The 13044-nt window shown below is 42.2% G+C and overlaps 1 protein-coding gene across 4 annotated transcripts in view; it reads left to right on the forward strand.

The window, feature by feature from the left end:
• NT5C2 (5'-nucleotidase, cytosolic II) overlaps positions 1–13044 on the forward strand; it is a 64000-nt gene that overhangs the window by 31615 nt on the left and 19341 nt on the right. The gene's annotated exons all lie outside the window — the stretch shown is intronic.

A 13044-nucleotide genomic window follows, 5' to 3' on the forward strand; every position in this document is an offset into this window, starting at 1 on the left:
CATTTTGATACTGCCCTCAATGCAAGCTTGTCTTTGAATAATGAAGTGCTTTCTTTTGTCCTGGGTGCGTATGGTGAGCTACACCTTTATCCAGCAGGTTCTCCTGTGTCCTGGAAGGGTCACTTTTTCAATAAGTTTTCCTTTTCCCCATTCCTTGGTTGACCACATCAGTGACTCATTTTGAGAAGAGGCAATGCAGGGGGAGTGTCTTCTGTCAGCTGGAGAAGTTAATTTAGAAAGCTTTGCCCATCCTTTGTGGCAGGTAGGCTTTAGGAGATTGCAGAAGGCTATTTAGTTTCATGCAGTTTGAGTGACTTCTCCATTTTCCAGATACTAGACAGGCAAGTTCTCTGAGGCTCTTGATGAAAGGGGGGTGGTGGGTAAGGTTACCATTTTCTTCATAATCAGACTTGAATGATGTTATGTATTTTAAAAAAGGAGATCAAAAACCCACTCCACTTTCTGAGGTCTGAGTATTACATAGGCTGTAACTGAGGATGTCACATGCAATTCTACCTTCTTTTTCATTGCCACATCCAAGGTTGTGGATAAAAGGTTCCTATCACCCTTGATATTTCGGTTTAGAATGGTTGTGAATATAAACTGAGAAAATGTGAGGTAGAGTGTCAGGGTCACCTAATAATAGGTTAATGCAGTATGTCAGCTATGGTCATCTAGTTACTGTGTCTACTGAGAAGGAATGTGAGATGAGTAATGTGGCTAGGGACAGTGTGAGGGTCACAGGAGCCAGGATCAGTGGATAAGCAAAGGGCAGGAAGGTTTCTGTGTGCCTGTGGTTCAACACAATACTGCAAGGAGCAATTTTGGAGTCTGTAGCAGGTAATTGCAGTTTATATTTAGACCACTTGCTTTTGTTCTTTTAAGCAGTTGCCCATGAAGCAGTAGTTCTATAAAAGGTTTGGTTGTTCAGCACCTTATTTATTCATCTGTTTAAAGTTCCTGCCACTTTTTAAGTCCTGCCGTGTCTGACTACAGGCGTGTGCTTTCAGTCCGGGCTGTGACAGCCCTGTAGCAGTGCCTTTAAGGAGCACAAAACAGTTGTTCAGCAGCAAATGCTTAGGAAAAAACCAACAGCAAACAAGGTTTCACTTCTGTAATGGAAAAAACTACTTCTGTGCCTTTGGCAAACTGGCAGCATTTCCCAAGGACTCAGGTGATTCCAGTGGGACTGGCGTGGATCATGAAGCGTGTTGCTAACTTTCATCCTGACAGAAGGAGAGCTTCAGCACTGTCTTCACTTCTCTGACTGTTCATTTTACTTAAGTGTTGCTTACTCCTGTAAACACAGAGCAAATGTGTTGTTATCCACAGAATGAGGCTTGGTTTGATGAGAGGAAAAAATGTGAACTTTTCAGGTGTCCTGGAACAGTGCCCAGGGACATGGAAATCTGGACTTGCCAAGGCTGGAACATCACAATGCTACAGTTAAGCAGGCAAGGTTGTTGCATTCAGGGCAATCAAATGACAGAGCATGATGCAGAAAGAGAAATGGAATGTGGTCCAAGCAGAAAACTGGAAATCTGGACAGCACTGGGATAAGCTGCAGTCCTATGACTTTTTCCTTGGTACAACAGAGATAATAGCTGCAGATCATTTTACAGGGAGTTGTGAGAATGTAATTAGGTTGGAAAGCCTTTTGCTGATGAAAAGCATTATGCCTGATAAGTTCTATTTCCCTTTTTTTACACTTGACTGGGAAATTAACAGTTTGTCTTCTTATGTCTTAGAGTCATCCTTTCTTCTCTGTGTGTGCTGTGTATGACTGCTGCACACAAGAAAAAATACTTACTCATTGCAGAGGATTTTAAAGAGGGTAGAGTTAGAACATGATTATAATTATAATTAATTTATTTGAAATTAATTAAGAAGTGGGCCAAGTACAGTATGTTTGTAGTGCATTCATTAGACCTTGTCATTTTTTCTACCCAAGCATGGTGTGTTATCCCTTGTATACTCTTTCACATGGACTTGCTGCATTCTCAATTAAGAAAAGGAAAACAAATAATAAAAAGCTGGTTTATCTGTAATTTAACATCTGGAAGTGGTATCTGCATACCAGATGGTGAATGCTGAGCAGAAGCCTTTTGGAGACCATTCAAGACATGTAAATAGACTAAGGAAGAACAGAAGCATCTCTAGTGTCATCAGCTCCTCAATCAGTTTCTGCATTTGTACTTTCAGATCTAGCTAAGCCACTTTTCTGTGAAGTTGTTTAAAAATATCCCAAACACAGTCTTTATATGCAGAGACTGAAGGCAGTCAGAGCCTCTGACCATGCCAAAAACTATATCCACTTGCTTTCCCCATTCTCTGTCATGGACTTGCACATCAGAAATAAATGGATGGCATTCATCCCATAACTGGCAGACATACACCTTGACATTTGGGAAGAAGAAGGATTGTTTTGGAGCACCTTGAATTACCCATCTTGTGAAGAGGAGGCTGTGGTGTCAGTAAAAAAAAAAAAGCAACCCACACTGTCACTTCTCTTTTTTGTTTTGTCAGAGCAGTGACCACTGATAGCTCTAGAAGTCTTGCTTAGGAGATGGCCCAGTACCAGAGAAGTCAGAATCACTTGACTTTGAACTTCAGAACTTTAGGACAGTGTTGTTGTTGTACTTTGTGAGTTTAAGGACACAGACCTACTTACAATAAGACTTTTTTTTTTCTGTTAAGAATAGTCTGATTTTGGTAGGGTCCTGGCAGTCCATTTTGAAGTGTATTGTAACAGCTACTAAACACATGCTGCAGTGATGTGAGCTGCTGCTAGCATAGCTGAGAATGTCAGCTTGCTAACTGGCAGCAGTTTTAGTTTCATCATGTTACATTACACATGGAATATGATTTCATGTGCTGTTTTATAGGGCAATATTTCTTAGCCTTATTAAATCAGAGGGCCACTTGGAATTAAAAAAAATTAAGACTGTCTCATCTAGCATTGCCACAGTGATTTTGTTTGCTTTCAAGTCAAAATTAGGCTAAACTTTGTGTTCTTGTTAATAACTTCTATGTTCTTTCATTGTGTTTGTGTCTTTCCTTGCATAGGGTTGAGAAATACTGTTAAGGGCTGGGTTGGGCAACGAATGTCTTGAAGAAAAGAGCCTGAAGGTTTTAGCCTTCTGAAAAATTATGGGCATTAAATTACTGATTGTGTAGCCACTGTAATTACATCAAGAAATAATTTGACTGCTGGCAGCTCAAAATAAAATAAAATCAAAGTAACTCTTATATGTTTTAGATTCCTTGTTTTTCTGTCAAGGGTTGCTGTTACATCCTCATGGAGTGAATAAGGTCTCCTACATGTATGGAAACTCACAGTCTCCCTAGGTTTGTGTTCTGGATACACTAATACTAGAGGCTCAGAAGTCTGTGTTGTGTATTAATCTGACTGTTCCCTTCCTATTCAATTTGGTTTGCTTGTGTTAGTGAATCACATTTAGTACATTGAAGAATGTTTCTTTTAAGTTAGGTGTTACTGGGAGGGAAGGTGAAAGAGCAGGAAGAACAGCAAGGTTTGACTGTGGTTTCTGTGCAAAAATAGTTGAAGGGCTTGATGTAAGCAAGAGTCATCAGCTATTTCAGCCCTCACTGTTAGTGGAGGTTAAGACAAGTTTCTGTGATGTTACACAGCCTGTCACCCCAGCTGCCCTTCGTTCCCCGCTGCTGACCTTGCTGCCTGTCAGCCCGGGAGTGAGGCCCATGCTGATTGCCCTGGGTCCCTTGGCTCCTTGGAAAGTAACAACGTTAAGCCAGGCTCTGTAGATACCCATGCAGGGCTGCATTTGCTTTCAGGGCAGAAATGGGAATTGTTTTTTTAAATTCCTTTTAAAATTCATAAGTTAGAGAGGTTCGAGGGTCATTTGGTAGGGCATTTTTGTGCACTAAATAGTAGTTTCTTTTATTGTCCAAATGATTCATCTCTGTTTATTCCTCCTGACTGGCTAGAAAACCAGTAGTCAGTAACAATTCTGGTCTGCCTTCCTGTTTTACTAGTACTGTCAAAACTGCCCATGCCTTGGTAATGGAAAATGTGGCATACAACCTGAAAGATTCACAACCTTCTCAGTTTTGTGTTTACTGTAAATTGCAGGATGAAAGATAAAGATATGTTAGCATGAAGTCTTCACTGCAACACTTACCTGATACTAGGAGTTGATGAGGCCTGTTGGAAATGCAGCAAGGAGATTGGATTTATTTGGCTGCTTCCTTCTCAGTGTGTGCTACACTTGTAATTAGGTTTAGATCCAAGTAAGGCAGGAGGCCTATGGTGTTACTTAGGTCTTAAATGGGACAGGTTGCACAGTGAGGTCCCTTGATAGGAGCAGGGCTAAAGCAATGGGGTTCTCAGACTGGCTGTAATTTCATACTGGGCCACTGGCAGATAGAGAGGGAATTAGTGAGAATTACAAATTCAGTTGTTCTTGGAAAAATTCCTCTGTGACTGCTCTCCTTCTCCAAAAGTTATGGCCTTGTTGAAAGCTTTATCTTCTTCCTCTGAGGTAAATAAGCTGTAGTATCAATAGGCAGGATGTCTTCATTTGGAGTGCTTTTCCTGTACTTAAATCACTGCGTCTTCCACATTCCCCAGAAATCAATAATAAAATTATTGTTGGCTGCTGGAAACTGTTTCAATAAAAAAGAAGGGGAAATGAGGCTTGAAAAATGCTGGCTTTATTGTGTGCAAATATGATTAATACAACATAATCTGATTGGAATATAGCTTGTATCCTGGAAACTGCCAACTTAATGCCAAGATTTGGTGCACTGCACAGATTTTGTTGCATAATTGCTTATACTGCAACTATACTGTTTCCCTTCTTATCACACAGAGAAAGACATGGGAAGGACAGCTTTAGTCTTTTCCAATTTTACTCCTAAGTGCAATATGCGTAAAGAGGTTTGCCCCCTCCTCAAGTAAGCATTTTTGTCTAAGCCATCCTTGCTGTTTGGAAGAGAAGGGTATTTTCCACATCTACATTTTATTGTTGAAATGCTTTTCTTTGCCTGTTGACTCTGGAAAAGATCCACTCAACCAGAAGATAGGATTGGCTTGTTGGTGTGTGTGATCTGGGAGAAAAGGTGGTAACTGTAGCTGAGGTGCATGAGTTTGCTGTGGTTCACTTTCCACGGTGGAGAAATGGGACTAATGAATGTATCTTGTATAAGATATTTCTGGATTGCACATATGAAAAACAGAGTATAAGCATGGGAGTTTTATACATGAAGGATTTAACTGAATACTTAAAAAAAGCTCCTGTGCTTGTAATGTAAGAAACTACAAGGAAATATTTGTTCTTCTGTTCAGCAGCTGAGGGAGCTGGGGTTGTTTAGCCTGGAGAAGAGGAGGCTCAGGGGAGACCTTACTGCTGTCTACAACTACCTGAAGGGAGGTTGTAGCCAGGTGGGGAGTGGTCTCTTCTCTCAGGCAACCAGCACCAGAACAAGAGGACATAGTCTCAAGCTGCACCATGGGAGGTTTAGACTGAATGTTAGGAAGAAGTTCTTCACAGAAAGAGTGATTGGCCATTGGAATGTGCTGCCTAGGGAGGTGGTGGAGTCACCATCACTGGAAGTGTTTAAAAATAGACTGGATGAGGCACTTGGTGCCATGGTTTAGTTGATTAGATGGTGTTGGGTGATAGGTCGGACTTGATGATCTCAAAGGTCTTTTCCAACCTGGTTAGTTCTGTACAAGACATTTTGTACAAGATAGTTACTGCCTGTTTATTGGTACTGGACCCTAATACCAATATTCTGATGAGGCTCTCCTGCTTAGGTTAAAGGCTTGTCTTTAGTTTCAGCATGATGTAAGGACTACAGGTTTTGAGGATCTTCTGGGGAAATACTAAACAGTTTTCCTTCTTTTCCAGTTGTCTAGGTAGCACGGTTCTTTGTGCCATACAGAAATAAGTCTGATGGATAGAGAAAGGAGTTGGTGGGTGTGACAATAGCCTTCAAAGTGTCCTAGTGAAAAATGGGAGATGTCTTTGCTGTCATGCATCTGCTGTCTGCATTTTCACCTTTTCTTTTTTCCTGGTTAACAAGTGTGGATTTTGCAGATTTAGGAGGCTGGTTTAGCTATTAGTGTTTTAAAACTAAAGGCAGCTGGAGACACTCAGTTGTTCCTAGTATGTTTTGAGCTAGAGGTTTTCTTGAATGCCAATGCAGTGCTCAAGTGGCTATTGTCCCTGCTGTATTTGTGCTGCTGGCCTACCACATTTGACCATTTAAAGCTGTGCACTGAACAAACCAAGGCCTGGAGCTGTGGGAATGAGGAGTGGAGGAAGCATGTGTTGCTTACTCTGTCCCAGTAAATCACTGACTGACAAACTGCTAATCTGCTGGCTGTGGATTCTTGAAAAAATCAGAGTGTTAGCCAGGAGCTGCTGAAAGAATAAATCTTCACAGTGTAAGTAAGGTTTCAAAGGCTGCTGTCTTCTGTTTTCTTGCCCTTAAACACATAAAAATAACACCAAGATGGGTCAGCAGGCTCTTAGTATATCAATGGTCAATTCTTGTTGGTCCCATGTGGATGGAAATATGGAATTATTTTTCACTCTGATAGACCTCCTTATCAAGTAATCTTAATACTGTAACAGAAGTCCTATGAAGTTGCAAATACCCTCGTGATGACAGGAACAGATTACTCTGCAGAAGGAACCAAAGCTGAGAGAGCAAGAGGCTTTAACTCTGAGACCACATGTGCTATTGCATTGTGAATGCTGTATTTTAGCACACTACAGAAAAACTAGTGTATGTGGCTTGTAGTCAGCAACTGGGCTATGTATAGGCCCAGGTACACACTGTCAAACAAATGTTTAGCTTTTGAGCCTCATTCTCTTAAGTGAATATGGAGAGAAATAAGCAACTCAATCTATTTGAACACTGACACATGCCTCAATAATGCCTTAGATAGTGCATAAATAGTTCCTATACCTTTAAATAATTTTCTTTTTATTTCTAGATACTAGCAAATTTTGTTTGAGCATGAAGCCCAGACAACTACTTCTTCCCTGTTTAAAAGTCTTCATTGAAGAGCTAAGCCTCTGTTTTGGCGCAATAGTTTGTTTCCATGAAATACAGGGATATTTCCAATATGGGATTATGACTCCCAGTGGGCTGTATCTGAGAGGTAAATTGTGAAGAATTGTTAAGCACAAGACAAAGAAAGAAAGAAAGAAAAAGAAAGATTCTCTTGTGCCAGGGAAACCCTAAGGAATCTCCATAAAAGAACAGGTGACTGTGGAGTCATCTTTAAAATATTATTCCAGTGTAAAGGAATGCTATGCCAACTATTAAAACAAACTGAAGTTTCCTTCAAATACAGAGTCTGTCTGAATTGCTTCTCTCAACATGCAAAATGTGACCTCAGTGTTGTTGTTACCTCAAGCCATGCATTTTTATTCAGCAGAAGAAGCCTCTCCAACACTAAGCTCTGTTTTGCCAGCCTCTGAGGCATTTCCAAACATCCCAAACCTTTGTTACCTTGAAGGCAAACAAAATGTAACAGCAAGAAGCTAAAAATATCTGAAATTTACCAGTGAGAGCACTAATAAGCCTGCTTTGGGAAGAGTTAAAGCTGATGATACTTGACAACACTTTTGTTTTAAAAACCAGTAGAAATGCAGCACTAAAACCAACCTGGAGTGTAGAGCCAGCAATTCAGAGCCAAGCTGGACACACAATACTGTGTCAGTCCTTGAGCAACAACAAATCCTGTCTTTACAGATCCAAATAGAATAGAATAGACAGGTTGGAAAAGACCTTCGAGATCATCAAGTCCAAACTATCATCCAACACCATCCACTAAACCATGGCACCAAGCACCCCATCCAGTCTCTTCCTAAACACCTCCAGTGATGGTGACTCCACCACCTCCCTGGGCAGCACATTCCAATGGGCAATCACTCTTTCTGTGAAGAACTTCTTCCTAACATTCAGTCTAAACCTCCCCTGGTGCAGCTTGAGACTGTGTCCTCTTATTCTGGTGCTGGTTGCCTGGGAGAAGAGACCACTCCCCACCTGGCTACAACCTCCCTTCAGGTAGTTGTAGACAGCAATAAGGTCTCCTGAGCCTCCTCTTCTCCAGGCTAAGCAACCCCAGCTCCCTCAGCCTCTCCTCACAGAGCTTGTGCTCCAAACCCCTCGGCAGCTTTGTTGCCCTTCTCTGGACACGTTCCAGCATTAGCATGCAGAGTGGGAGAATAGGAGCTGATAGAGTTCCAGGTTAGAGGTTTTAGAGCTGAAAGCTGTTCTGTGCACTTGAGGATGTTTGCAGGAACATTAGAAGTAAGGAATTTTCCATTGCTCTTAGGCTGCAGAGGGGGTGCATAGCTGCTTTATGGGCACTGCTGCAGCTGAGGACTGCAGAGCCTTTGTGCTTCTTTCTAAGTGTGTGCTGGTTTCTGCCCAGAACTCTGTATTTGGCACTGGCAGAAGAGAGTGCTGGGCAGCCACTAAAGCTCATATCCAAATGCTTCAACCCTTTGGTGATTAGTGACTCCTACCTTGCTTCCTGTTGTCATACTTACTGTCAAAAATGTCTGTGTCTGTGAGAGTCTTAGTGCAAGATCTGACTGGTGATGCACAGCAGAACAGCTTGTATGTTAAGCATACAAAAGTATCCTGGGAAGCAGCTGGAGGTTTTGTCAAGGTCTTGTTTGCTGATTACTACAAATACATAATTTCTAGTGAAAAAGAAAAAGGTACATTAAATGCTAAGTGTGCTTAAAGCTTTACTTTTTCTTACTGCACAGAACACTTCTGTGATTCAGAAGGATAAATGAAAATTATAATCATTATGTCAGCACTTGCTTCTCATTTGAGATTGAAAAACTGTCAGTTCAATGAAACAAAACATACAGTTGCTACCCATTCTGTTTGTTTGCTACTAGCAAAACTGTTTAAATATAGGCTGAAACACCACAATTCTGCTTTGCATAATACAGTGCATTTTTATTTATGGTCTAGTGGTTAAAATCTAAACCCCAAGAGTCAATAGGACTGGGGTCTGTTCCTGGCTGTTTTTCAACTTGTTTTGACCATAGACAAACCCTTTATGGTCACAGTTCAGCTGAGTCTGTAAACAAATGGCAAGTCAGTGATTCACCACGTTCCTAACTGAAAACATGAGTTGTCCCATGGGTTTTGTTTGGGATTTCTTGCAGTTACAATTAGGCACGTTTACCACTTTGTCAGTTTGTTTACAGGCACTGAGCTTACAGGTCAGCACAGCACAAACATGCATGACTCCATTGCTCTGCATGCAGGGAGGCACATAGCCAGCAGATGGTTGTGTGGGCAGAGGTGAACTGGAACCAGTGCTGTGCGCAACCAGGGCTTTAAACAGCAGTTTCTGTTTCCTGGCAAGGTGCTGTGCAGCAAAATGTCTGCAGTGGCTGTGCAGAAGTTGAGGTAAGGTTTGATGGGTCTTTTAAAAGAGAAATGCAAGGGAAGGAGTGCTGGAGGTTTGTGCTTACCCACACTCCTGCGATTGCCAAGCCAGCTGAGCGCAGTTGTACGAAGTCTCCCGCAGTACAGGTTCCTCTGCAGGGTTTCCAGTTCTCATGGAAAAGAAAATCCTCTGCCTTCTTTCCAGTACAAAATGACAGCACCCTGCCAGGCTGTGCAAACCAGGAATGATTCTGAGCTCCTGTCAGGGCTGAATAGGCTGACTCCTCTCTCAAAACCAAAGGAAAGCTAGCACCCAGATGTGAAATTTAAACATGACATTTCAGACTTCTTCTCAAGTAACGAATTGGTTTAGTATTGAGAGCTGCATACCTTGAAATGTTACTGCTTCCCTTTTGTTACATTTCAGTAACAAGTGCCTGACAACACTTCCCCTGGTTAGAAAAGACCCCGCAGCACAGAAATAATTAGTATTCTAAAGCATAAATCTTCTTCTAAATATATATGAAAACTGGCATTGCTCTGTAAAGACTTATGAAGGTAATGGATATCCTGAAAGGAAAATCATAGAATCAATAAGGTTGGAAAAGACCTCAGAGATCATCAAGTCCAACCTATCACCCGACACCTCATGACTAACTAAACCATGGCTTCAAGTGCCATGTCCAATCCTTTTTTGAACACCTCCAGAGATTAGTATATTGAGGTGAGATAGCATTCTTCACTATCTGGTTATATCTGGAGATCTCAGACCTCTGGCCTCACAGCTGAGACAAACTTTCCTCAAACTCTGGCAGCGTGTGAATTGGCTGCCCAACACTTAACTAGTGTGTTTAATCAGTATTGTTGCTTCAGTGGGGGTTATTTTTTAATTAAGTTTAGTGTCCCAAACTCCTCCAGGACTGTCACTCACTCTTTCCCTCTGGATTCTCAGCTGGAGTTGCAGGTCAGGCGATCACAAGTGCTAAGGTATGAGTATTTGGTGCCTACATGAAATCGTCTGGTCTGGTTGGTCGTGGAGGTGTGACTTTCACAGACACTCTCCCTGTAGCTGGCACTAAATGCCCAGCTTTGAGGCTACCTACGTGGGAGATGTTGTCAAAATGGTGAGCTCTGAGGATAGATCTATCCTTCCTCGAAGCCCTAGTTTAGTATCCTTTTGATAGACATTGTTGAGGCAGGATACATTGATACTTGTGCTTTTACAGGGGGTGGGGTTGTAAAAGGGGTCCTCGAGGCTTTAACTTAGCACTTTCTGTCAGCACAGCAGTGATCTCAATGTATTTCAAATAGATACTGGCATTATTTATTTCTGGTGCCATTCAGAATATGGAGCAACATAAAATGGGCAACACTTTGATCCTGCTCTTTAAGTCAGGTTTGTGTAATATCAGGAATGCATTTGCACAAGCTTAATTATGCATGTTGTGTCTGAGACTTGTATAAATCTGGATACTAGTTCCCCACCTGGCTCTGTATGCCCCTAACTGCCTGCTTTGCATGCCTTACTCACTGGGGAATAAGCAGCAACTGAAATAATCTGTTTCTAGTCATGTTACTTTCATTTCTTAAAGACTTAGCACAAAGTAATTGGGCTGCATTTCCTATGCTTCAGAGAAAAGGTTAACCCCTTGCATTATCTGTCCACATTTTGGTTTATCTGTCTTTGTGTGACCTCTGGAGACCCCAGATAGCAGGTAAAATTTCTGAAGACTGAGTGTTTGTGAAAGCCTTTCGCAGCCCCTTAGAGGAGGCTGTCACCTCTAGCTTGAGAAGTGCTGATCTTATCTGAACACCTGAAAATCAAAAGCCAATTAGTTTTATCTACCAACCAAAACAGTGTGGTCAGAGTAAGGTGTTTCAATTCTCAAGAGACTCTCAGTGGCTAGGGCCAAGGATGGCAAAGCCTACAGCATGGACAGTGTTCTCAGCACCTTCATGGTGAAGGGGTTGATCCTGGATGTGCCCAAAGGATCAGAGCAGGTGATGCATCAGCTGCAGAAAGCAGCTAATCCCATGAAGTCTCCTGCCAATGCAGGGTTTTTTCCTGGGGGCACTGCTAGCACCTTTCCCTGGGCTGCTCTTGACTTCTAGATGGCAGGGAAGGCAGGATGGCAATGAGGAGCTTCTTCCTTAAAGCTGCCTTGGTGGTGTGAGAAATCAGCATATTGTCACTGTTCTCATTTCAGGGCTTTTGCCAGCACCAAATCTGTGGTGGTGAGAAATAAAATGGCTGGGCAGGACAGGCTGGCAGGGGTGCAGTTAGTGACTGCAAATACATCTCACAAAACTGATGTGGCTGAAGCAGTGTGAAAAGGGGTGTTTGTTGTAACTGCAGATACTGCTTCTCTCCTGTGATCCATGAGTACAAACTTATAAGAAGCACTGACAAAGTCTGCAAGAAACCATGTCATATCTTCAATGAATTTGAAAACTCGGTGTGTCTAGGAGAAAGAGCAAGGAAAGAAATGGGCAGCCCTTGTAGGGCTTTCTCCCCACAGCTTAAACAGAGCATTCACATGCACTACAGCCTTCTCCAGCTATTGATTTTGAAACAAAGCAGGTTTTAAACCCGTATTTCCAGAGAGGCCATCCAAGAGGTCTGCATACTTCTGTGGGTCCTTTTTGCAACATCCTCCCAACTCATTCAGCTTTATATTTAGTGCAAATTGGATCTCCAAGTTGTTCCTGATTACTGTGTGCATACCTGAAAGTTGCAGAATCAGTCTCGTCTTCTTACTGTGTGTGCTTGTAAACCAGTGCACTGCAATACAGTGCAGTACTGTGTTCAGGTTTGGTACTGGTTTATCCTGCGGTGCCTTGCACATGAAAGCCCAAGCATAAGCATGTTAAAGTATACAATTGAATTTAGACCTGCTACATCAGCCTGACCTGCTGTGTGAGGCTCTTGCTGGGAGCACCTTCAAATATAGCGCAAAATTCTCTTCTCAGATTCCTGGAGTAGCTCCTGACTCACTCTTTTGAGTCTCCTGCACTGACATGTGCAGGCACTTTGTGCTGTGAAAGAAAGTGAGCGCCCTGAAAGGAGTAATCTGTCACTGACTGAGGAATGGACAATAATGGCAAAGCCCCAGAAAGAGCACGAGGCCCTTTCTTGAACCAGTGCTCTGTGTCTGAGAGAAACTCAAAGGGTTTGTGTCACGTGGGCATTGTGCTTGTAAAGCCTCTTCCTCATAATTATCACTTATCTGATGATCTAAGACTGCTTTGTGGATATGAGGACAGAATTTTGCCTGCAGGATGCACGATTGCCAACTGTGCCTCTTCTATAAATCAATTTTAAGTGTGTTTGGAATAGCTGCCAGGCTGGCTTCTGAGCTTACCAGAGGACCGAGCTCCAGCAGATACAGTCCCACATGGCACAGAGCTGTTGCAGTTTTAAAATCAGTCTGATTTTTTTCTTTAACAGGGGAGTCCAGTGTAACTCCGTCAAGACTGGAGTGACACTCTGAATCTGCATCTGCCTCATGTGAGTTAAAATCCTGGCAGCAGCATTTTGCATAAGCTGGAGCCTCTGTAGAGGTGTTATTATTTTTTTCCCCCCTTTTTTTTTTTCCCCCTTTTTTTTTTTTTCTTTTTTTTCCTTTTCAG

Source organism: Melanerpes formicivorus, unplaced genomic scaffold (genome assembly GCF_026170545.1).
Source record: "Melanerpes formicivorus ecotype bairdi unplaced genomic scaffold, bMelFor1.0.p_v2 SCAF_6, whole genome shotgun sequence".
Taxonomy (NCBI): Eukaryota; Metazoa; Chordata; class Aves; order Piciformes; family Picidae; genus Melanerpes; species Melanerpes formicivorus.